Source organism: Dendrobates tinctorius, unplaced genomic scaffold, assembly GCF_039654945.1.
Source record: "Dendrobates tinctorius isolate UK_male_01 unplaced genomic scaffold, ASM3965494v1 ptg000003l, whole genome shotgun sequence".
In the NCBI taxonomy this organism is placed as follows: domain Eukaryota; kingdom Metazoa; phylum Chordata; class Amphibia; order Anura; family Dendrobatidae; genus Dendrobates; species Dendrobates tinctorius.
The window spans coordinates 77705060-77731164 of record NW_027361671.1 but is presented as its reverse complement, the minus strand read 5'-3'; the positions used below and the strand labels follow the sequence as shown (position 1 = coordinate 77731164).

Sequence of the window (26105 nt, the reverse complement as noted above, 5' to 3'; positions counted from 1 at the left end):
TGTACCGTGCTGCCAACACCCCTGACATATCAGTCTAGACAGAGTAACAGAATACGGCCATCTACACTTCCTTCAATGCCATTAATTAAAATGTTAAAGCATCTTAAAGTACAACTACAGGTAAATTTTCATGACTAGTATAACAGACTTGCTAGCATCCTTAAAAGAGAATGTGACACCAGAAAATGACCCAATGATTAAATCAGGTTTTTATGCTAAATTAATTTATAAAAAATGTTTGAAAATATTTTTTTTACGTATTACATACTTTTATTTGGATTAAAGGGTTTCTCCGGTTCAAACTGATAAGTCTGCAGTCACTCTGTGTGACTGCAGGCTTATGAATCCCCCCAGTACATGCACTGTGCGCAGCAGGTAGTCGCCGGTATGTATAAGGGGGGTGACCAGACCGCGGGTACCTGCGTGCCGAGTCTTGAACTGAAAAGGGTGCATCCCCTGTTCCCGGGGGGAAGCTTTAGTAAGGTGAACCCTCCCCTGCTGCCTGGGGGAAGTGATAGTGAGGCGGACCTTCCTGCTGTCCTAAAGGGGTCGGGGAAAGATGGAGAAAAAGCGCATGCTTCAGCAGAGGGGATAAGAGAGAAAAGCGCACAGCAGGGGGCTTTTGGCGCGAACCTGGGGCAGCACGCGGAGAGAGGAGCGCTGCACCCTGTCCCTCTAGAGAGTACCAGTGCTGCGATAGGCCCCACCACCTGCAGGGGGTCGCAGCAGAGAGAAGGGCCAGGCGTGCTGCAGCAGACCAGAAGGACAGGGACTGCTGCGCTGAGGGGAGCTGTGTGTCCAGCAGCAGCAGGCAGAGAGAGGAGTGCTCCATCCAGGGAGCACCAACATTGTGCAGACCAGCGTCTGCCATCTCCCGCCTCCAGCAGTGGGGACCAGAGAGGGAAAGGAACAGGCAGTGTGCGCCCGATGACTACAGAGAGAGGTGCTGCAGTGTGTCGGTGACTACTAGAAAGCAAGGCGCCGAATGCTTAGTGTCCGTGAGTACAACACACGTGCCCCATAACAGTAACGGGGACAGAACAGACACTTGCACCCTGACTGTGCCAGTAGATATTTGCTGAACCACATTGGGCTTATATAGGACTGTAGCCTGTACCCTTGTCAGACACTGCAGCAGGATGCCCACAGTACCTCTTTGCAAAAAACACCACGCCAGCTGTTGTTGGCGCTATGCATTTTATGGACTTAGGAATCACTGACTCATCAAAACTGCCATTACTAGAACCGTTATTCTTTACCTCCCAATATCCTTTTCCATTTATACAGTTTAATCCGCTGTTTAACCCTTTACCTCCCTTCGAGGAGTATTCCCCTGTTAAATAAAACTGTTAACCCTTGCTCTGCCTCCTGTTCGTCACTGCATCCCGCAACCTGCTCACACTGGGCGTAGTATGCTGGATGCAGTATACATACACAAATGTGGCAGACAAAGCGGTCAGGGGTGCCCCAAGGGTCAGTATACCGTTGGAGACAATATTGAGTAATCTCCCTAAGTTTAAAGGGAGCAACATTCTGCTATGGAACTGGACTGAGTGAGCCAGGGGTATCTTGAGGATGTACCCCGTGACCCCCGTAATGGAGGCAGAGATTGCCCTAATGGCTGTGGACGGAGAAGCGAGGGCTTCCATTATGTTACAGCCTTCCCATGAGCGTGATACCTTTAACAAGATGCTACAGACTCTAAAGGAGATGTATGGGGACCCCACAGATGTCAGAGACTTGTGTATGTGTTTTTTCTGCCGTGTCCAAAGGGAGGGGGAGTCCGTGACCCAAAACATGAACACGCTGCAGGAGCTCCAGGCTGCAACTGGTAAGCGAGATGGCATAGGCATATGACCCCCTGACATAGTGCTGTGAGACCAACTAGTGACAGGCTGTAGAGATGCGCTGCTTAAGCAAGCCTTGCATGAGCACCTGCGAGCTAACCTGTGCATGACTTTTTCAGAGATGGGGGCAGAATCGCGCTAAAGAGCAGTAGCAGGGGGTTACATCCTTGGAAGGGATGGTCCGGAGGTGCGAGGTATCCACCCTGAATGAGGAAGGGCCAAAGTGGTATCGCGAATTACAGCAGGGAGAAGGCGTCGACTGTCTACGATGAGATGATTGCACTGCCCAGGAGCATGGAGGCAAAACTGGTGAAACTCCAAATTGGATCCGAATGTCTCGTCTCGTCTCGTCAACCTGAAGTGGAAGAAGGGATGCTTACCCGAGTAGTCCATCAAAGTATAGTGCTACCTTGCCTGCTACAAGATCCCGAAGAAGGGGAGAAAGTGACAAGTGTTCTTGAAACGCCCACTCCCACAGTTCCAGATTGTGATGAGGAAGAATCCCTCGCCTCGTTCTCTGAACTGAATAGTTTACTGCCCGCCAGCCCAAGGGATCCTGACCAAATAGAAGAGATGCAAAGTGGACCTGAGAAATCTCCTTCTGCAGCTGTGGAATATAGAGGATGAATTTTTTGAGCCGCCACATATTGACCCAGAAGAGGAACATGCTCCTGAATTGACTACTCCTTCAAATTTGGGCTCGACCCCGTCCTCGCCCACTCAACCTGAAGGTCTGAGTACTTTGTGTTACCATGCTGATGATTTGTCCCTGAGGAATGCACAGAAAGATTTCTTTTGGCAAAATGTAGTGCAGAGAGACAGAAATGGATGAGTGAACTGTGGGCATCTGTCCCACTTCAGGAGGACATAGAGGAGCATGAAGAACTCTCACCAGGGGCGGGACTATCACAGTCCCAGCGGTCACAGCTGTGATGGGGCCCGGAGTCCTTAGGGGCCCGATCGCGGAGCTGCAGCTGCTCATTGGCTCTGCAGCTCCATTCTTTGATTGGCTGCCAGGCTGCAATTGGCCTGACGCGATGGCTGCCCTAGGCACACAGGGCCTCTGATGAGGTCACAAGAGGGGAGGAGTCAGGGGTCACATGATCAGGAGCCTCCATGTATGCAGGACTCTGCCATGCTGGTTGTCATGGTGCACTGCTGGATGAGGGTAAGTTTATGTGTGGGGTCAGGAGGGGTTTACAGAGTGGATGAAGCAGAGTCGTGTGTGTACAAGGTGTATGGAGCAGAACCATGTGTATGAAGTGTATGGAGTGCAGCCGTGTGTGTACGAGGTGAGCGGAGCCATGTGTGCACGAAGTGTACGGAGAGGAGCCGCGTGTGTTTGAAGTGTATGGAGCGGAGCCATGTGTGTACGAAGTGGAGCTGCATGTGTATGAGGTGGACGGAGAGGAGCCATGTGTGTATGGAGTGGAGCCACAAGTGTACGAAGTGTATGGCGCGGAGCATGTATGAGGTGTACGGAGCGGAGCCGCGCGTGTACGAGGTGTATGGAGTGGAGTGTGTACGAGGTGTACGAAGTGGATCGGAAATGTGTACGGAGCAGAGCCGCGCGTGTACGAAGTGTACAGAGCGGAGCCGCGGGTGTACGAGGTGTACAGAGTGGAGATGTGTGTATTTTGGCATTGGGGGGCCCATTTGAAAGTTCGCACCGGGGCCCATAGCTTTGTAGTTATGCCACTGTCTCTCGCCCATGGAATGGCGAGATAAAGGAGAGGAGTGTAAGGGGGACGACTAGACCGCGGGTACCTGTGTGCCGGGTCCAGATCTGAAAATGCTGCATTCCCTGGGAGAAGCTTTAGTGAGGCAGATCTTCCCCGTGTTGCCTGGGAGAAGCGATAGTGAGGTGGACCTTCCTTCTGTCCCAAGGAGGTGGGAAAAGATGAAGAAAAACCATGTGCAGCAACTGCAGGATAAGAGAGAGAAGCGCGCACAGCAGGGGGCTTTTGGCGTGAACCTGGGGCAGCGCACAGAGAGAGGAGCGCTGCGCTCCCACCCTCCAGAGAGTACTAGTTCTGCGACAGGCCCCACTGAGAGAGAGCAGAGAGAAGGGCCAGGCGTGCTGCAGCAGACCAGAAAAACAGGGACTGCTGGGCTGAGTGGAGCTGTGTATCCAGCAGCAGCAGCCAGAGAGAGGAGTGCTCCGTCCGTGGAGCATCAGCATCATGCAGGCCAGTGTCTGCCATCTCCTGCCGACAGCAGCGGGGACCAGAGAGGGAGAGGAATGTGCAGTGTGCCCAGTGACTACAGAGAGAGATGCAGTGTGCCGAACGCTCCGTGTCCGTGAGTACAACACACATGCCCCATAAGAGTGACCGGGGACAGGACAGACACTTGCACCCTGACTGTGCCAGTAAATATTTGCCGAACCACGTTGGGCTGTGGCCCATACCCTTGTCAGACACTGCAGCAGGGACCAGTGAGTGCTTTGGTCCCAGAGCATCCGTACAGCGTAGGCACATGCCCAAGCACCACCACCGCTGACAGAGACTGTGAGGAGAGTCATGCAGGGGCCACGTCGGGCTCAGACAGTGCCGTGGCCCACGCTCTTCCGGCCACATCAGTATATGGACTAGGGCTCAGTGGAAGGTATCGGAGACCGCCCGCTGCCGCCAGAAGACGAGGCATTGATGCCCACAGTAACCCTTTGGAAAAAACAGCTGTTGTCGGCACTATCCAATTAATGGACTTAGGAATCACTGACTGTCATCAAAACTGCCATTACTAGAACCGTTATTCTTTACTTCCCAATATCCTTTGCCATTTATACTGTGTAATCCACTGTTTAACCCTTTACCTCCCTGCATGGAGTATTCCCCTGTTAAATCAAACTGTTAACCCTTGCTCTGCTTCCTGTCTGTCACTGCCTCCTGCAACCAGCTCACAGGTATCTGAGCTGGGACCAGAGAGTACCCATATGTAGGGAAGTGGACTGTCCTATGGACCTGTCTGCAGCAAGAAGGTAAATGCAAAATGTAAAAGTACTTGACGTGGACTGCTGTGTATGTATGTGGGGAGACAGCTAGAGACAATGGAGGATGGTAAAGTACTGGGTTTGGCCACTAGGGGAGACCAAGGACAGCAGAAAAAGAAGACGGTGCAGTACTAAAGTTTGGCCACAAGATGGAGGCAGGGAGTAGTGAGGAAAGGACTAACAACAGCTAATGCTTAAGAAACCGCAGAGTCATGGTGGGCGGAGTTACAGGAGCTCTAGAGGGGGAATTCCCAGGGAGGGGAATATAAGAAGGGAGAGAGAGAGTTCCAGAAGTCAGCCAGTCCAGGAGGAGGAGCTCAGGAGAAGAGGAGACGAGAAGGGAGAGACGGACAGAGAAGAAGCTCCAGGAGGGACTGAGGAGAGAGACGTTCAGGGGGGTGGCCCTGACAGGAGAGCCGCAGGACAGAGGAAGCCCGGGGGTACCAGCCGGATAGACTCAGACAGGGGAAGCGCTGTGGCCATGGGCCTAATGGCAGCCACAGTGAAAGAACCGCGAGTGACGTCACTGTAAGATGAAAGAAAAGAAAAGTGAAAGGTACCCGGGCCTGTGCGTAGAAGCTGTCGTGCTGCTGTGTGGTGTTGTGGTCGTCGAGAGGACGGCCAATAAAGAGGACCTGTTGAATGCACATCGGTTTCTCTCTCCAGTCTGTTCGCGGTGAAAAAGGGACCACCCCCCAGTCGGCACATATATACTCCTGGCAAAAACCCAACTAGTGAGTGCAGCCTCGCTCCATAGAAGCCTCACCTACTAGTCAACCACACCAACTGGATGGCCGCATCGCTAGTTGAGGCCTGCCTCACTCAATACAAGTGTATGGAGTGAAGCTGCACCCACTGGAAAAGCTGTGGCCAGAAGTATGTATATTGCATATGTAATAGCTTGCTCATAATCCAGCAAATTCTCGCAGCAGAATGACTTCGGACTTATTATTTTAGACCAGAAAACCCCTTTAACTAGTGATGAGCGAGCGTGCTCATCAATGCTCGATACTCTTTCGATCATTGGGGCGCTGGGGCATGCTTGCTACTTGATCAAGTATCGCGGGTGGTCGACTGGCATGCTCAAGTCACAAGCCCGCATGTTTCACAGCCAATAAACATGCAGGATTGCCTGCCATACACGGTAATGCTGTAGCCATGTTGACTACTGACATTACCGTGATTAGCTGACCGCATTGCGTCATCGGGTTTATAGAAGACCCGGTGATGTGATGCTCGCCATACTATCCTCTAGAAGCAGTAGTTGAACCAGGAGGGAGAGCTTAGATTAATGCCCCCCCCAAAATGTTATAAAGCTGCACCCTTTAGTGACTTTTATATGGCATATTGCACTAAAGGTTTTTTTTTAACATTTTAACCTAATAAATACTGTAGATAATTGGGAAAGTCTATGGATATTGGCACCTTCCCAGTATAATAATACTTCCACATTAGATGTGCCAATTCTGGCACTTTGCTTGGCTCTTTCCATTTGCACTGGTGCATTGGCAAATGGGGTAGTATTTTTTATGCTGTTCCCATTCCATTTGAGTGCTGTTTGCACCCATTTCAGCAATTTTACTGCTCCCTCCCCCAACCTTCCTGTTAGGGTCTTCCAGAAAAAAGCTCAAGTTTCACATTGACTTACATTATACTCGTTATTCATGTCAAGCCCGTCCGAGAGTAAACTCGGCACGATTTAAGTACCAAGCACTCAAGCATTTTAGTTCTCGCTCATCACTAATATTAACCTATTTAAAAAGCATCGGTCACCAGGTTAAGAGTAATAATTTTTTGCTCTTAATTAATTCCTTCTGCTCCCCTAATTATTCCATATTTATTTTTGGTTTCAAATATATGAGCCATTTTTATTTGGTTCTAATCTTTACTGTATATTCTAAGGGGGCATTGCTTACAAGGTAACTATGCAGAGCAGCCGATATATACTCCCAAAGAATCCTGTGCGTAATGCCCCCTTGCTGAAAACCATAAAAAGTAGTACTAAATAAAAAGGCCCATATCTCTGCAAACATAAGGTGCATTTGAAAAAAGAAACAAAAAAATTAATTACTCATTGGCACTTTGGTAATAAAATAAAATTAAAAACTGTCCACTTTTAACCTGGTGAGAGGTCTTCTTTAACTCCTTCAACCCTGAGCCTATTTTCACCTTCCTGACCAGGCCAAATTTCCCAATTCTGACCACTGTCACTTTATGTTGTAATAACTTTGGAGCGCTTCAACGTATCCCACTGATTCTGAGACTCTTTTTTTCATGACACATTGTACTTTATGAAAGTGGTAAATTTAGGTAGATATGTTTTGTGTTTATTTGTTAAAATATCAGAAGTTTGGCACAAATTTTGAAAGCTTTGCAATTTTCAACATTTTAATTTTTATGCCCGTAAGCCAGATTTATCTATCACACAATATAGTTAATAAAAACATTTACCAGATGTCTACTTTACATCAGCACAATTTTTTAAACTTAATAAAAAAGAATGGAAGGGTTAAAAGCTGAATAACAGTTTCTAATTTTTCCAACAACCTTTACAAAACCTATTTTTTAGGGACCACATGCCATTTGAAGTGTCTTTGAGGGGCCTTTATGACAGAAAATACTCAAAATTAACACAATTTTAAAATCTGCACCCCTCAAAGTGCTCAAAACTACATTCAAGAAGTTTATTAACCCTTTGTGAAACCGCTTTGTGATACTATTCCCTTTTCTAATGTATTTACATTGGTTACAGTATATGCAATCCTGTGAAGTATTCCTCATGATTAATTGGTTAATCGTGTAAACATATGTAGTTATTCTTGATGAACTTGTATTACACTTCATGAGTGTAGTAATACTTTGTATTTCTATCCACCCCCAGAATATTATATTATTTTATATACTCGGCAAGACTTCCTTTTGTTTATAGGTTTAATTTATCTGATGAAAGTGCCATCAATCTAGGCCACTTTTTGGTTTAGTTCTTATTAACTCTTCAGTTGCTTCAAGGAATTAAAACAATGTGGAAGAAAAAAATGAAAATTTTCTTTTTTCCCCAAAAATGTTGGTTTAGTCCCAAATTTTGCATTATCACAAGGATAATGGGAAAAAATAGACCACCCAGTTGCTCATGAGTATGCCGATTCCCTATATTTGATAGAAAACTACTGCTTGGACACACAGCAGGGCTTAGAAAAGAAGGAGCATCAATTGACTTTTGAAGTGCAAAATTGACTGAAAAAAGATAACGGACGCCATGTTGCATTTGCAGAGCCTAATGATGTGCCTAAACAGCAGAAACCTTCCACAAGTGATCCCATTTTGGAAAAAATACCCCTCGAGAAACTTATCTAGAGGTGTGGTGATCACCTTAAACCCACAAGTGTGTCATAGAATGTTATAACACTGAGCCATGAATTTGAAGAAATAAATTTTTCCAACAAGAATGTTTTTGATCCAAATTTTCCATTTTTACAAGGGCAACAGGAGAAAACCAATCATACAATTTGTTGTGCAGTTTCTCCTGGGTACACGGATACCCCTTGTGTGTTGAAAAACTAGTGTTTAGGCACATAGCAGAGCCTGGAAGGGAAGGAGCACCAATTGACTTTCGGAGTGCAAAATTGACTGTAATAGATAGCGGACACCATGTCATGTTTGGATAAACAGAAGAGGTACTGGATCAGTGATCAAAAGAAAGGGGTAAAAATATGACAAAAAATAGTTATTAGGTTAAAATACCTTTATTGATAGATGGGTGTAAATTTACACTGCATGCACAAGTAACCGCTCCATGGAAAATACTAATAAAACTATACTAATATTAAAATTGACCCATAAGTAAGTACATTTCCAATATATCCAGAAAATATATTAGCCACAGCCAAAGTATTTATCAAAGCCAAAAGGAGTCCCAAACAGAGAAATAAAATACAAATAATACAAATATAACTAGTGCACAGAAAAAGTGTTTATAATGTATACAAATGTGATATAGGTAGGACACAATATATAAAGTGCAAAGTGCACAACTCACAAATAACCTACTGCAAAATACCACACGTGAGTACGTGTGTGTGTCCGTGTGTGTGTGTACATGTGTGTGTGTCCCGCAGCCGGCAGGAAAGAGGGTGGCTTGCTGGAGATGTGAGTATGTGTGTGTATGTGAATACGTGTGTGTGTATATGAGTACGTGTGTGTGTATGTGAGTACATGTGTGGTGTGTGTACGTGAGTACATGTATGTGTATGTGAGTACGTGTGTGTATGTGATTATGTGTGTGTGTATGTGTATGTGAGCACGTTTGTGTGTGTATGTGAGTACGTGTGTTTGAGTATGTGTACGTGTGTGTATGTGAGTACGTGTATGTGAGTACATGTGTGTGTATGTGAGTACATGTGTGTGTGTATATGTGAGTACGTGTGTGTGTGAGTACATGTGTGTGTGAGTGTGTGTGTGTATACAGTTGTGGCCAAAAGTATTGACACCTCTGCAATTCTGTCAGATAATACTCAGTTTCTTCCTGAAAATGATTGCAAACACAAATTCTTTGGTATTATTATCTTCATTTAATTTGTCTTAAATGAAAAAACACAAAAAGATTTGTCCGAAAGCCAAATTGGATATAGTTCCACACCAAACATAAAAAAGAGGGTGGACAAAAGAATTGGCACTGTTCGAAAAATCATGTGATGCTTCTCTAATTTGTGTAATTAACAGCACCTGTAACTTACCTGTGGCACCTAACAGGTGTTGGCAATAACTAAATCACACTTGCAGCCAGTTGACATGGATTAAAGTTGACTCAACCTCTGTCCTGTGTCCTTGTGTGTACCACATTGAGCATGGAGAAAACAAAGAAGACCAAAGAACTGTCTGAGGACTTGAGAAACCAAATTGTGAGGAAGCATGAGCAATCTCAAGGCTACAAGTCCATCTCCAAAGATCAGAATGTTCCTGTGTCTACCGTGCGCAGTGTCATCAAGAAGTTTAAAGCCCATGGCACTGTGGCTAACCTTCCTAGATGTGGACGGAAAAGAAAAATTGACAAGAGATTTCAATGCAAGATTGTGCGGATGTTGGATAAAGAACCTCGACTAACATCCAAACAAGTTCAAGCTGCCCTGCAGTCCGAGGGTATAAAAGTGTCAACCCGTACTATCCGTCGGCATCTGAATGAAAAGGGACTGTATGGTAGGAGACCCAGGAAGACCCCACTTCTTATCCCGAGACATAAAAAAGCCAGGCTAGAGTTTGCCAAAACTTACCTGAAAAAGCCTAAAATGTTTTGGAAGAATGTTCTCTGGTCAGATGAGATAAAACTAGAGCTTTTTGGGCAAAGGCATCAACATAGAGTTTACAGGAGAAAAAAGAGGCATTCAAAGAAAAGAACACGGTCCCTACAATCAAACATGGTGGAGGTTCCCTGATGTTTTGGGGTTGCTTTGCTGCCTCTGGCACTGGACTGCTTGACTGTGTGCATGGCATTATGAAGTCTGAAGACTACCAACAAATTATGCAGCATAATGTAGGGCCCAGTGTGAGAAAGCTGGGTCTCCCTCAGAGGTCATGGGTCTTCCAGCAGGACAATGACCCAAAACACACTTCAAAAAGCACTAGAAAATGGTTTGAGAGAAAGCACTGGAGACTTCTAAGGTAGCCAGGAATGAGTCCAGACCTGAATCCCATAGAACACCTGTGGAGAGATCTAAAAATGGCAGTTTGGAGAAGGCACCTTTCAAATATCAGGGACCTGGAGAAGTTTGCCAAAGAAGAAGGGTCTAAAATTCCAGCAGAGCATTGTAAGAAACTCATTGATGGTTACCGGAAGCGGTTGGTGGCAGTTATTGTGGCTAAAGGTTGTGCAACCAAGTATTAGGCTGAGGGTGCCAATACTTTTGTCTGGCCCATTTTTGGAGTTTTGTGTGAAATGATCAATGTTTTGCTTTTTGCGTCATTCTCTTTTGTGTTTTTTCATTTAAGACAAATTAAATGAAGATAATAATACCAAAGAATTTGTGTTTGCAGTCAATTTCAGGAAGAAACCAAGTATTATCTGACAGAATTGCAGGGGTGTCAATACTTTTGGCCACAACTGTATGTGAGTACATGTGTGTGTATATGTGAGTACATGTGTGTGTGTGAGTACGTGTGTACAAGTGTGTACGTGTGTGTACATATGTATGTGTACATGTGTGTGTGTGTGTGTACATACGTGTGTGTGTATGTGTATGTGAGTACGTGTGTGTGTATGTGAGTACGTATGTGTGTGTGAGTACGTGTACATGTGTGCGTATGTGAGTACGTGTATGTGTGAGTACATGTGTGAGTGTGTGTGTATATATGAGTACATGTGTGTGTATATGTGAGTACGTGTGTGTGTGAGTACATGTGTGAGTGTGTGTGTGTGTGTGTGTATATGTGAGTACATGTGTGTGAATGTGTGAGTACGTGTGTGTGAGTACGTGTGTGTACATGTGTGTACGTGTGTGTATGTGAGTACGTGTGTGTGTATGTGAGTATGTGTGTATGTGAGTACATGTGTGTGTATGTGAGTACGTGTGTGTGTATGTGAGTATGTGTGTGGTGTGTGTATGTGAGTACATGTATGTGTATGTGAGTACGTGTGTGTATGTGAGTATGTGTGTATGTGAGTACATGTGTGTGTGTATGTGAGTACAGTTGTGGCCAAAAGTATTGACACCCCTGCAATTTTGCCAGATAATACTCAGTTTCTTCCTGAAAATGATTGCAAACACAAATTCTTTGGTATTATTATCTTCATTTAATTTGTCTTAAATGAAAAAACACAAAAAGAATTGTCCGAAAGCCAAATTGGATATAATTCCACCCCAAACATAAAAAAGAGGGTGGACAAAAGAATTGGCACTGTTTGAAAAATCATGTGATGCTTCTCTAATTTGTGTAATTAACAGCACCTGTAACTTACCTGTGGCACCTAACAGGTGTTGGCAATAACTAAATCACACTTGCAGCCAGTTGACATGGATTAAAGTTGACTCAACCTCTGTCCTGTGTCATTGTGTGTACCACATTGAGCATGGAGAAAAGAAAGAAGACCAAAGAACTGTCTGAGGACTTGAGAAACCAAATTGTGACTTTTAAAAATGTATAATTTGATAAGTCAGTTTAACGGTAGATTCACATGACAGAGAAGTAAAATATATATCTTTGTACCGTGTTAGCCGGTAGATTGAAAAATAATAACATTTGAGAGTCCTAAGTGGTTGATACTTTTTAATGTCTACTCAGGTCCCTTCATTAAGCATAAAATACCTGACAAAAGGACCCAAGTAGTCTTGAAAGCTCACAACTTGTTACCATCTTGTCAGATAGCCATTAAAAGGTATCAACCACTGAGGACTCAAATTTTATCTATACAGTTGTGGCCAAAAGTATTGACACCCCTGCAATTTTGTCATATAATACTCAGTTTCTTCCTGAAAATGATTGCAAACACAAATTCTTTGGTATTATTATCTTCATTTAATTTGTCTTAAATGAAAAAACTCAAAAGAGAATGAAGCAAAAAGCAAAACATTGATAAATTCACACAAAACTCCAAAAATGGGCCAAATGGGCTTCCTCACAATTTGGTTTCTCAAGTCCTCCGACAGTTCTTTGGTCTTTCTTTTCTCCATGCTCAATGTGGTACACACAAGGACACAGGACAGAGGTTGAGTCAACTTTAATCCATGTCAACTGGCTGCAAGTGTGATTTAGTTATTGCCAACACCTGTTAGGTGCCACAGGTAAGTTACAGGTGCTGTTAATTACACAAATTAGAGAAGCATCACATGATTTTTCGAACAGTGCCAATACTTTTGTCCACCCTGTTTTTTATGTTTGGTGTGGAATTATATCCAATTTGGCTTTCGGACAATTCTTTTTGTGTTTTTTCATTTAAGACAAATTAAATGAAGATAATAATACCAAAGAATTTGTGTTTGCAATCATTTTCAGGAAGAAACTGAGTATTATCTGACAAAATTGCAGGGGTGTCAATACTTTTGGCCACAACTGTTCCTCCTCATAGAAACCCAACATGTAAGTTAGACTCGTCCTATCTTTCATGAATCCAGGCTGGTTGTCAGTTATTATATTACTCTCTGCAATATATCTCTGCAGGTCATCTTATGATGCCATCAAAAACTTTGCACACTACTGATGTCTGGCTTACCAGATGGTATTTGCCTGGATCCACCTTCTTACCCTTCTTAAATATTGGTACCTTCGTCCAATCCTGTTGCACCACCCCTGTTACAAGAGGATCTAAGAACATGAGATACAGTAGTCTGTCAATTATTGAGCTCAATTCCCTCATATCTGTGGATGAATGCCATATGGGCCAGAGAATTTGTTATTTAAATTGTTCAGATGCCGGCATACTTCTTTTTGTGTTAATCTAGTTATATCAGGTGGTGGTGAACTTTCATTTTTGTTGGTGTCATTTTTTTATGCAATTTTGAAAAAGCGTGACCTTTTTGTACTAAGAAGACCCAAAATGGGTCATAGAGAATTTTTTTTCCCACAATATTTATCACATATGTGAGCTATTTTGAAGAATGTGGCACAAGAAACAGGAATGAAAATCACAAGACAGAAGAGAAAAGTGACTTAGGAAAACGTAAATTAATCGGTGCATGTTTTTTTTCTCTAGAGTTTCCAGTGTTTTTCTCCTTTTCTTTGTGCCATATTTTTGCTTCTGCCTTTTTTTTAAACCCTTTACCCCCGAGGGTGGTTTGCATGTTAATGACCGGGCCAATTTTTACAATTCTGACCACTGTAATTTTATGAGGTAATAACTCTGGAACGCTGGAACGTCAACGGATCCCAGTGATTCTGATACTGTGTTGTCGTGACATATTGAACTTAAAGATAGTGGTAAAATTTATTTGGTATGGCTTGCGTTTATTTGTGAAAAAATGGAAATTTGGCAAAAATTTCACAAATTTCCAACTTTGAATTTTCATGCCCTTAAATCTCAGAGATATGTCACCCAAAATAGTTAATGAATAACATTTCTCACATGTCTACTTTACATCAGCACAATTTTGGAACCAAAATTTTTTTTGTTAGGAAGTTATAAGGGTTAAAAATTGACCAGCGATTTTTCATTTTTCCATCAAAATTTACAAAACCATTTTTTTTAGGGACCACATCATATTTGAAGTCACTTTGAGGGGTCTATATGATAGAAGATACCCAAAATTGACACCATTCTAAAAACTCCACCCCTAAAGATGCTCAAAACCACATTCAATAAGTTTTACTAACACTTTAGGTGCTTCACAGGAATTTTTTGAAAACAAAATTAATTAACGTTTAACTTTTTTCACAAAAAATTGACTTCAAATCCATTTTTTTTTATTTTGACAAGGGTAGCAGGAAAAATGGACCACAAAATTTGTGGTGTAATTTCTCCTGAGCATGCCAATACCCCACATGAGGGAAAACACTGTTTGGGCACACGGTAGCGCTCAGAAGGCTATTTGACTTTTTGAATGCAAAATTTGCTAAAACAATTGGTAGATGCCATATCGCGTTTGGAGATCCCCTGATGTACCTAAACAATGAAAATCCCATGTAAGTGACACCATTTTTGAAACTAGACCTCTCAGGGAACTGATCTAGATGTGTGGTGAGCACATTGAACCCTCAGGTGCTTCACAAAAGTTTATATCGTTGAGCCGTAAAAATAAAAAAATCTAATTTTCCCCACAAATATGTTTTTAGCACAAAATATTGCATTTTCATAAGGGTAAAAGGAGAAATTGAACCATGCAACTTGTAGTGCATTTTATCCTGAGTATGCCAATACCCGATATGAGAGAGAAATCTACTGTTTGGGCACATGGCAGGGTTCAGAGGGGAAGGAGCATCATTAGACTTTTTGAATGTAAAGTTTCCTGGAATCATTAGCGGACATCATGTCCCATTTGGAGAGCCCCTGATGTGCCTAAAGAGTGGAAACCCCCCACAAGTGACCCCATTTTGGAAACCCCTCAAGGAATGTACTTAGATGCATGGTAAGCACCTTGAACCCCCAGGTTCTTCATAGAAGTTTATAACATTGAGTAGTGAAAATAAAAAAAATCACATTTTCCTCACAAAAATGTTATTTTGGCCCCAAATTTTGCATTTTCTTAATAGTAGCAGGAGAAATTTTGCAATACAGTTTGTTGTGCAATTTCTCCTGAGTAGACTGATACCCCACATGTAGAGGAATACTACTTTTGAGGCACAGTGCAAAGCTCAGAAGGGAAGAGGCACCATATTGGAGTTCAGATTTTGTTGGAATGATTTGAGGGTGCTTTGTCACATTGGCAGAGCCCCTGAAGTGCCACAACAACAGAAAACCTCTATATGTGAACTCATTTTACAAACTACACTTCCCAATGAATTCATCTATCGGTGCAGTGATCATATTAACACCACATGTGGAGCGCCCCGACCAGGGCTGTGGGGGTACTTGGCACCGGGCCCGTTGATCTCAATGGGAGTTGTCACGGAAGCTGTGACCCGGTCCGTGGCCCTGGGGCTCCATTGCAAAAGGGGGTTGAAAGAACAATGAAATGGAATAGTTCGTGACGCCACCTGTGGTGTTCGGTAAGGGAGGTGTTAAGCCGACGCTGCATGCAGATCCTCTGGGACTGGTGGTGTGTTGCAGCCAAGATGGTGAAGCTCCCCACAGGTGGAGCGGTAGTCCCAGAGCAGTGTAGATGTAGGGGTAGCTGAGAGGCGCAGGTAGTGTAGAAGCTGGTACCCAGATGTAGCGGTACCAGGTGTGTTGGCGCAAGAGTGAATGGAGGACATCAGGGCTTGTAATTCCAAAGCTTTACTCACAGTCTGTAGTACACACAGGTGCCTGCCTCCGCACTGTGTCCTCCGGGTCAGGGGCTCAATCAACCTCCAGGTCAGATGGAATGCTCCCTTCCAACACTCCGCCAACATGTGCCTTTCTGAAAGTCTCCTCTATAGCGCCTTTAAGTGTGAAGATCTCCTAGTACTGAGTTACACTGGAGTTCCTCCTATCAGATGTTCCCATGAACTCTACTTGTACGGCAGACAGCTGTAGCCTGCTTCGGGGACTCCTTACTCCTGAGTCCCGGCTCACTATCCAAGTTGCTGTTGTGCCCCCAAGTCTTAGATGGGAGTAGTGCATTTACAGCCCACTACTCCACCGGTGTCTGCTGCAGGACCATTAGCATCCATACAACCTCGGGGACCGGGCCCCAGCCTTGCACTTAGAACTTCTAGGCAGGGTTCTCCTCTAACCCACGTCCTCTGTTCTCTTTTACTCCTTTGTTCCGTACTAATCTCTCCTTCTCATGGAAGATCAAGTTTCAGTTCAATGTCTTTCTCCTTCTTTCCTTTCCTGTGCCAGCTGGATGCTGCTGGTGGTGTGATGGCGGCTGCAGGCTCCGTGGAATCTTCCTGGGGAAGCTCCGGTGCAGCAGCGGCGGTTACCGCAGGTGTAGGCCCCTCCCGGGCCTGCTGCCAGTTCAGCCTCCACAAGGCCTCCTGCCTCAGCTGCAAACATTGGGTCAGCCGGGCAATCTCCTCCAGCTGCTGACGATTCATCCTAGAAGCAGGGTCCGAGCCTTCAGCCATGGCACCAGGGAGATCCAGCTCAACCTCCCCGCCCTCCAAAGGCCTCCTTCCCTCTTCTTCCATCATGGCGTTCTGGCGTTCTTCTTCCTGTCTTGGCTCTTTTCCCGCCACTGGCTTCCGCTCCTCCTTCTTGGGGCGGCGTCTTCTTCCAGCTCCTCCATACCAAGCCAGTATACGAACCCCTCGGGGGGTGGGCCATGTTGCCGTTGCATAGTAATTCAGGCAGGGGAGGCCCAGGACTGTTCGCGGTCTTTTCTTAGGACCTCCCATATGATCACGCCCTTCTTCTCCAGGCTGTCGGCCATTTTTAGTGTTCATTTTACAGTCTATCAAATTGGGTCTTCTGCACATTCTCAAAAGTTTTAAGTCCAACAAATCTTAGGCACACAGAACCCGATGGCATCGGGTCTCGTCATCCTGTTCGTGACGCCAGAAAATGGAGCACCCCGACCAAGGCTGTGGGGGTACTCGGCACCAGGCCCATTGATCTCAATGGGAGTTGTCACGGAAGCTGTGACCTGGTCCGTGGCCCTGGGCTCCATTGCAAAAGGGGGTTGAAAGAACAATGAAATAGAATAGATGAATAGTTTTTGACGCCACCTGTGGTGTTTGGCAAGGGAGGTGTTAAGCCAACGCTGCATGCAGATCCTCTGGGACTGGTGGTGTGTTGCAGCCAAGATGGTGAAGCTCCCCACAGGTGCCCCCAAGTCTTAGATGGGAGTAGTGCATTTACAGTCCTTCTTTCCTTTCCTGTGCCAGCTGGTTCAGATCACTGAGGCAGCTGCAGCACTCCTTCCTCCATCCCTCTCTCAGGGATCTTCTTCCCTCACTCCTCTCTGAGTGACTCTCTGACTGACTGACCTCGAACTCACTGAAATTCTGAACCTTCCCACTCTTTTATGTATTCTAAACTCCACCCGCCTCCCAGCACGTTTCGTGTTCCAAGCAGGGAGCCACCAAAGGTGCTCTGCTACACTCCAAGCAGGGAGCCACAATGTGGCTTTGCTGAACTACCGTGTTGTGTGGGATGCGAGTGTTGGAGCGTGGTCAGGAGCCCCCAACTCACCTGGATGGTGGGGTACCACACCTCAGGAGGAGGTGCAGTACCTCTGTGGCAACTGAACCCCCACACATGTGCCTCTCAGAATGTTATACCACTAAGCTGTGAAGAATGAATAAATTATATTTTTACCACTAAAATGTTACAACAAACTGAAGTCCATTTTTTCCTGACTGCGCCAATACCCTACATGCAATCAGAAAATATTTGTCAGGCAAAGTGCAAAGCTCAGAAGGCAAGGGATGCCAGATTTTGCTGTTATGGTTTGCAGGTGCCATGAGCCCATGAGGTGCCAGAACAGCAGTGCTCCCCATAAGTGACCCCATTTTATAAACTAAACCTCTCAATAAATTCATCTATGGGTGCAGTGATCATTTTGACAACACGGGTGTGTCACAGAATTTTATACCATTGGGCAGTGAAGAAAAAATAACTACATTTTTACCACCAAAATTTTGTTTTAGCCCCAGATTTTACATTTTCACACAAGTGGGTAAAAAGGGATAAAAATCTATTTAATGTGGCAATACCCCATATGTGGCTGTACAGTACTACCTAGCATTTACGGAGAGACTTGGAAGGAATGGAGTGCTGTTTGCCTCCTGAAGCGCAGATTTTCCTAGAACAATTTGGGGACTCCATATACAGAGCCCCTAATTGCTAGAAGAGCAGAATAACCCTCAAGTGACCTCATTTTGGAAACTATACCCTTTGGGGAATTTATCTACAGATGTAGTGACAATTTTGAATCCATGGAAATATTCCAGAAACAAGCATCAATGAATGTTGCCAAGAGAAATTTGCAAACTGCGGATGTAGTGACTAGTAGGCTGTAGTGACCAGTACGTTGCAGTCACCAGCACATTATGACCCGCCCGTGCTTCTGGAGGCATGCAGCCATAAGTTAGCTCTCATCGCTTCAGAAATGCCAAACGTGGACGCAATATGTGGTTTAGGTACACTGTTGGGCTCAGAAGGGAGGGGGCATTTGGAATTGAGAGCACAGAATTTGCTGAATTTCTTTTGGCAGGTGAGAAGCCATTTCACTTTTCCAGAGCCTTTGTACTACCAGGACCATGGAAGCCCCCTATATTTCCTTTAACAGATGACAGATCTGAGTTGCGACTTGCTTTTTTGTGGATTGAGTGGAATCTTTTATTGGTAACATTTTACATAACATTTTGGATCACAGTTATCTGGCGCTCTACGCTGAGAACTTACTTTGGGGATTCCATCTAAATCTCTAAGTGCCGTGATTCAGGTGAAACCCCCGACAGATCCATCTATATATATAATTGTCTTATCATGTCTGTCTGTAACCGAAATCCTGCATCGCTGATTGGTCGCGGCAGTTAGGCCGTGACCAATCAGCGACAGTCGCTTAGTCGTCACAGCAATATGGCCGCATCGCTTATTGTACAGGCACATTACAGCCGTTAAAGGCATCACTGCTGCAGCGCTCATTACACAGGCACAGTCCTGTACATATACAATACATTAGGTAAGAGCAGAACAGTGACTGCAGCTCTGGGTGTAACAGGAGTACAATACATTAGGTAAGAGCAGAAAAGTGACTGCAGCTCTGGGTGTAACTGGAGTACAGTACATTAGGTAAGATCTGAACAGTGACTGCAGCTCTGGCTGTAAAAGGAGTATAATACATTAGGTAAAAGCAGAACAGTGACTGCAGCTCTGGGAATAACTGGAGTACAATACATAAGGTAACAGCAGAACAGTGACTGCAGATCTTGGTGTAACTGGAGTACAATACATTAGGTAACAGCAGAACAGTGACTGCAGATCTGGGTGTAACTGGAGTACACTACATTAGGTAACAGCAGAACAGTGATTGCAGCTCTGGGTGTAACAGGAGTACATTAGGTAACAAGAGAACAGTGACTGCAGATCTGGTGTAACTGGAGTACAATACATTAGGTAACAGCCGAACAGTGACTGCAGCTCTGGGTGTAACTTGAGTACAATACATTTGGTAAGATCTGAACAGTGACTGCAGCTCTGGCTGTAACAGGAGTATAATACATTAGGTAAGAGCAGAATGGTGACTGCAGCTCTGGGTGTAACTGGACTACAATACATTAGGTAAAAGCAGAACAGTGACTGCAGCTCTGGGAGTAACTGGAGTACAATACATTAGATAACAGCAGAACAGTGACAGCAGCTCTGGTTGTAACTGGAGTACAATACATTAGGTAACAGCAGAACAGTGACTGCAGCTCTGGCTGTAACTGTAGTACAATACATTAGGTAACAGCAGAACAGTGACACCAGCTCCGGGTATAACAGGAGTATAATACACTAGATGGTGGCCCGATTCTATCGCATTGGGTATTTTAGAGTCTCTGTTAAAATAAAAAATAGTTATATACTCACCTTCCGACGGCCCCCGGACTCTGTCCCTCCTCTCTCCACGCGCCCGGCATCTTCCGGTTCCAGTAATGCTTAGCGAGAAGGGCTGAAGATGATGTCACTCTCGCAAGAGCACGACGTCATCAGCGGTGTTTCGCGCAAAGCATTACTGAAACCGGAAGATGCCGGTAGCGTGGAGAGGAGAGAAAGAGTCCGGGGCTGTCGGAAGGTGAGTATATAACTATTTTTCATTTTAACAGAGACTCTAGAATACCCGATGCGATAGAATCGGGCCACCATCTAGTTCACTATAATGAGGCAGCAGAGTTACTCTGGACTCCGTATGGCCTCTGTTCAGTGGCGTCCTTCTTTTCAGAAGTGCAGAAAACTGTGGCTGACGGCACTTTTATGCAATCCAAAAATGACGGACACTGCCGGATCACAGGTCAGATGGTGTCCACAGTGCCTCCATTTGTCTCATTATAGGGAATCTTCCACCAGAAGTTCCATCTGAATCACATATTTCTGATATTTACATAGAAACCCTGATGAAAGTGCTTAACGCAAATGCAGAATAAATGTGCGCCAAGCCTTACTGTGATCTTTGGGAGGCAGAATGAAAAAATCAACAGCAGTTGAAGAATTGTTTTTATTTATTTTTTATGCCATTCCTTGTGTGGTGTAAGTGATTAGGTGACTTTATTCTTCGGGTTGGTGCGATACCAGATCTATATTGGGTTTTTATGTTTGGCTGCAGTCACACACTAAAAGACGCTTTTTATTGCAAAATATAAGACAATTTGACGTTTTTATTGGCAAAATTTTCGGGCATATAACTTTTTTTTCTATTCCGGTTTCTGGGAGGCAGAATGAACAAACAACAGCAACTCAAGAATTTTTTGGGGGGTTTATGCTGTTTCATGTGTGGTAAAATTGATAAGGCAGTTTTATTCTGTAGGTCAGTACGATTACAGTGATACCCCATTTATATTTTTTTATATGTTTTGGAGCTTTCACACAAAAACTTTTTTAAAAACCGAATAATTATTTTTGCATCTCTTTATTCAGAGAACAATAACTTTTTTATGTTTTCACTGATGGAGCTGTATGGTGCCTTCTTTTTTGTGTGATAAAATAATGTTTTCAGCTGTACCATGTTTATTTACATCCGTCTCTTTGATCGTGTTTTATTCCACTTTTTGTTTGGCAGTATGATGAAAAAGCATTGTGTTTTGCCTTGTTTTTTATCTATTTTTTATGGTGACCACTAAAGAGGTTAACTAGTGGTACAGTTTTATCGGACGGGTCTTTGCAGACAGGGCAATACCAAATATATGTACTTTTATTGGTACTTTTTGTTGTTTGTTTCATTCAAATATTTATTTATAGATACAATATCTTGTGATTTTTTAATGATTAATTTTTATTTTATTTTTTTTTAAATATCTTTACAATTATTTAAAAAAAATTACATTTTTTTTTCTTATTTACTTAGTCCCACTATGGTACTATCTTTTTTGCAGGCTGGTTGACAGCTGCAGAAACTGTCATCTCTGCACTGACAGAGAAGCTTGCTGATCATACACTTGTGCATGATCAGCATGTTTCCTAGCTCTGGTGAAGTGGATGTCGTCATGACGACATCGGGTCACCATGGCAATGATCGAGAATATGCCGGGGGTCTCCGATCCAAAGGCTCCTGGAATGCTGCGATCTCGTTCGATCACAACATTTCTGGGGTTAAAGTGCCGGGAGTGCTGTGTCATTGCTCCTGGCACTTAGTTCCGGGTGTCAGCTGTCAGAATCAGCTAACACCTAGCAGCGATCGCCCGCACACCACTCGTGTGCATGGGTGATCGTGCAGACATAATAATTTGTTCCTGGTCAAATGGGCACAGGTCACAGGGATGAATTATTACGTCTAATGTTAGAAAGGGGTTAAAGTCATTTTTTCTTTTGGCTGCTTGTTTTTTATTAGTTTTTTTAGCTGAACTCTATGCGTGGAGTTTAGATTTTCCAAATATTTTCACCTATCATTTGAGAATTAACTGGCCAACAATCATGAAGGTGGTTCCAAAATATATTAAATAATAATTTACTGCCTAATCTAATTGGAGTAATTGAATGACATTCATTAACTCAATGCCGACTTTTATTCCCCATTGACTTGCATTGGGGTCGGGTTTCGGACGAAACTCTGACTTTTTTTGCCCTAGTCGGACCAGTTTCATCCGACTCAAATTTTGTTTCATTCGGCTTTCAAGAAACCCGATCCGACCAAAGTCGCTCAACTCTAGTCACACAGTTATGTCAACGTAAGAATAAAAAAGTTATAGGAACAGTGCCGCAGCTGTAGCACCGGACTGGCTACGACATAGTGAAGGTAGCCACTGTTCTTGCTCTCGTCTCTGTTTACTTCCAGCCACTGTCAAATCAGCATATTTTAAGAGGTTGTTAGATGTTGGATCCCCACAGAAGTGATATTGATGATCTTTCCTAAAGAAACTTGATTTTAACAGTTGTCATCATAATGTTTTTTTCTAACCCCCAAAAAAGAGTAGATAGGAAAAGCAGCAATCATTACATTTGTTCTCCCAATGCATGAATGGATTTGAATGGCGTTTATAAAACACTGAGGGCACACAAAAGAAATTGTTTGACAACATGGCTATATTGTCAGCTTTACTAAACACATATTTTAATTTGTTCTTAACAGCAGCTATCTGGATTATCAGTATTAGTGACTGTGGTATGAATAGTTTCCAACTTCAGGTTCACAATTCACTATAGTTTGTTACATTAAATCTTGGCTAAACATCTTTAAAATCTTTGGTACCAACATTCTCCAGAAGTCGCATGTCCTTATATAAACATTAAACCTAGATTTTGCAAAATAAATAGTTGGAAGCGGATTACTCACAATACTCTCCACTCATGTGACAACAGAGCTTCTTTATTCAGGAACAATATATGATAAGCTTAAGGGTATGTGCACATGTTGCAGATTTTCCTGCAGAATTTTCTGCACAGAATCTGCACCTTTAGGCAGAAAACGCAGGTAAAAATCTGCGCATTTTTTATGCATTTTCGATGCATTTTTTATGCGGATTTTCATGCATTTTTTCATGCGGATTGGATGCATTTTTGTAAGCTAAATAAAGATATATTATTTAACAAAAAAAAAAAGATTTTTGATGTCATTTCTGGTTCAACCTCTTTTGCATTTATCCAACCCACACTCCATTACACACACAGATAGACAGATAGATAGATAGATAGATAGATAGATAGATAGATAGATAGATAGATAGATAGATAGATATGGGATAGATAGATAGATATATATCCATATCTATCCATAGATATATCCATAGACATATCCATAGATATATCCATAGATATATCAATAGATGCAGACTGGTATTTGTAGCTGGGGGGGCAATATCCATGGCCCCTTCCTAGGCTATGAATATCAGCCCACAGCTGTGTGGACAGCCTTTACTGGCTATTAAAAAAGGGGGACCCCAAAATAAAATGACATGGGTTCCCCCTATATTTTATAGCCAGAAAGGCTACACAGACAGCTGCAGGCTGATATTCATAGCCTAGGAAGGGGCCATGGATATTGGCCCCCCTGGCTACAAATACCAGCCCGCAGCTGCCCCAGAAATGGTGCATCTGTGCGATGCACCAATTCTGGCACTTAGCCCCTCTCTTTCCACTGTGTAGCGGTGGCATATCGGGTAATAAGGGGTTAATGTCACCTTGCTATATTCAGTTCCATTATCTGCACGCAGGGCTTTTGGAATTCTTCCAAATTTGTTAAACAGTACAGCAAGATATTCTTCAAGTTTCTGTGGAAATTCATCCTTACTGTCAAGCAGGTAGGCGACTGTATATCTGGAGTAGTCATCAATTAAATGTAAGAAAATATCTCTTCTTGCTAGGAGTTTGAAACTCATTGGACCACATACATCTGTATGTATCAGATCCACAGGCTGTGCAGATCTAGTGATGCTTATTTTAGGAAAGTCCGCTGTCCCTGCTTGTGGCCGACATGTGGAGGAGTGTCTTTTGCCTTCCTCCGGGCTCCCGGGGATTTCCCCTCCCCTGCTGCCCGGGGTAACGTATGACGCTTTCTCCTGCATTGTCCGGCGCTTCGGGCGTACAGCGCGCATGCGCCGTGTGAAACCGCTCTGATTGGCTCATTGGGAGCCATGTGATTAGTCACATGGGCTTAAGAAGGTCCTGTGCTCACCCCCCGGCATACTTCCCTTGAGAAAGCATGCTTCTAGTCACGCGAAATGCGCGTCGGGCGTTCCCCCTACCTGGTCCCGGGTCCACTTAGCCTCCATCCTTATATCTGGTAAGACATCGCTCTTATACTTGGCCATATGAGATTTATTTTTGTGCACTGGTTGCTATAATGGCTCCACAAATTGGTGTAGGAGTTCACCTGGCTGTGGCTATATTTGCTCTCAAACCATATTTATTGTCTTGCTATTTGATATTATGTGGCTGGGTGTTTCTCCCGGGTAATTCTGTCTTCTTTCCTGTGGTGTCGTTTTACTCTGTCTGTGTTTGTACAATGTGATACATATGTAAACTAATAAAGATGCATTTTTACTATATTCACCCAGTTACTCTTATTTCCTCCTTGCATGCATATTTATTGGAGTGGGTGCTTTAGGTGTTCCTTTGTTTAGGGTGGCTATTTATAGCCTTACCCCCTATTTTTGACATAGTGATAATGTCACTGAGGTCTTTGCATTTAAAAATGTATTGGTTATTTTAAATTTTTGTGGAAATTCAAAAACTGAAATTATTCGGCCCCTTTAACTTAATACTTTGTTGCGCCACCTTTTGCTGCGATTACAGCTGTAAGTCGCTTGGGGTATGTCTCTAACAGTTTTGTACATCGAGAGACTGAAATTCTTGCCCATTCTTCCTTGGCAAACAGCTCAAGCTCCATGAGGTTTGATGGAGATCGTTTGTGAACAGCAGTTTTCAGCTCTCTCCACAGATTCTCGATTCAGGTCTGGACTTTGACTTGGCCATTCTAACACCTGGATACGTTTATTTGTGATCCATTCCATTGTAGATTTTGCTTTATGTTTGGGATCATTGTCTTGTTGGAAGACAAATCTCTGTCCCAGTCTCAGGTCTTTTGCAGACTCCAACAGGTTTTCTTCAAGAATGGTCCTGTATTTGGCTTCATCCATCTTCCCATCAATTTTAACAATCTTCCCTGTCCCTGCTTAAGAAAAGCAACTCCAAACCATGATGCTGCTACCATCATTTTGACATTGGGGATGGTGTGTTCAGGGTGATGAGCTGTGTTGCCTTTACGCCAAACATATCGTTTGGCATTGTTGCCAAAAAGTTCGATTTTGGTTTCATCTGACCAGAGCACCTTCTTCCACATGTTTGGTGTGTCTCCCAGGTGGCTTGTTGCAAACTCTAAACAACACTTTTTATGGATATCTTTCAGAAATGGTTTTCTTCTTGCCACTCTTCCATAAAGGCCAGATTTGTGCACTGTACGACTGATTGTTGTCCTTTGGATAGACTGTCCCACCTCAGCTGTAGATCTCTGCAGTTCATCCAGAGTGATCATATCCTCTTGGCTTCATCTCTGATCAGTCTTCTCCTTGTTTGACATGAAAGTTTAGAGGGACGGCCGGGTCTTGGTAGATTTGCAATGGTGTGATACTCCTTCCATTTTAATATGATCGCTTACACAGTGCTCCTTGGGATGTTTAAAGTTTTGGAAATCATTTTGTATCCAAATCTGGCTTTAAACTTATCCACAATAGTATCACGGATCTACCTGTTGTGTTCCTTGGTCTTCATGATGCTCTCTGTGCATGAAACAGAACCCTGAGACTATCACAAAGCAGATGCATTTATACAGAGACTTGATTACACACAGGTGGATTATATTTATCATCATTAGTCATTTAGGACAACATTCGATCTTTCAGAGATCCACAATGAACTTCTGGAGTGAGTTTGCTGCACTGAAAGTAAAGGGACCAAATTATTTTGCACACCCCACTTTTCAGTTTTTGAATTTCCACAAAAATTTGAAATAATCAATAAAATTTGTTCAACTTCACAATTGTGTCCCACTTGTTGATTCTTCACCAAAAATTTACATTTGGTATCTTTATGTTTGAAGCATGATATGTGGGAAAAGGTTGAA

At 43.6% G+C, this 26105-nt stretch overlaps 1 protein-coding gene across 1 annotated transcript in view; it reads right to left on the bottom strand.

Moving 5' to 3' along the window:
- CTXN3 (cortexin 3) overlaps positions 1-26105 on the bottom strand; it is a 47826-nt gene that overhangs the window by 1405 nt on the left and 20316 nt on the right. The gene's annotated exons all lie outside the window — the stretch shown is intronic.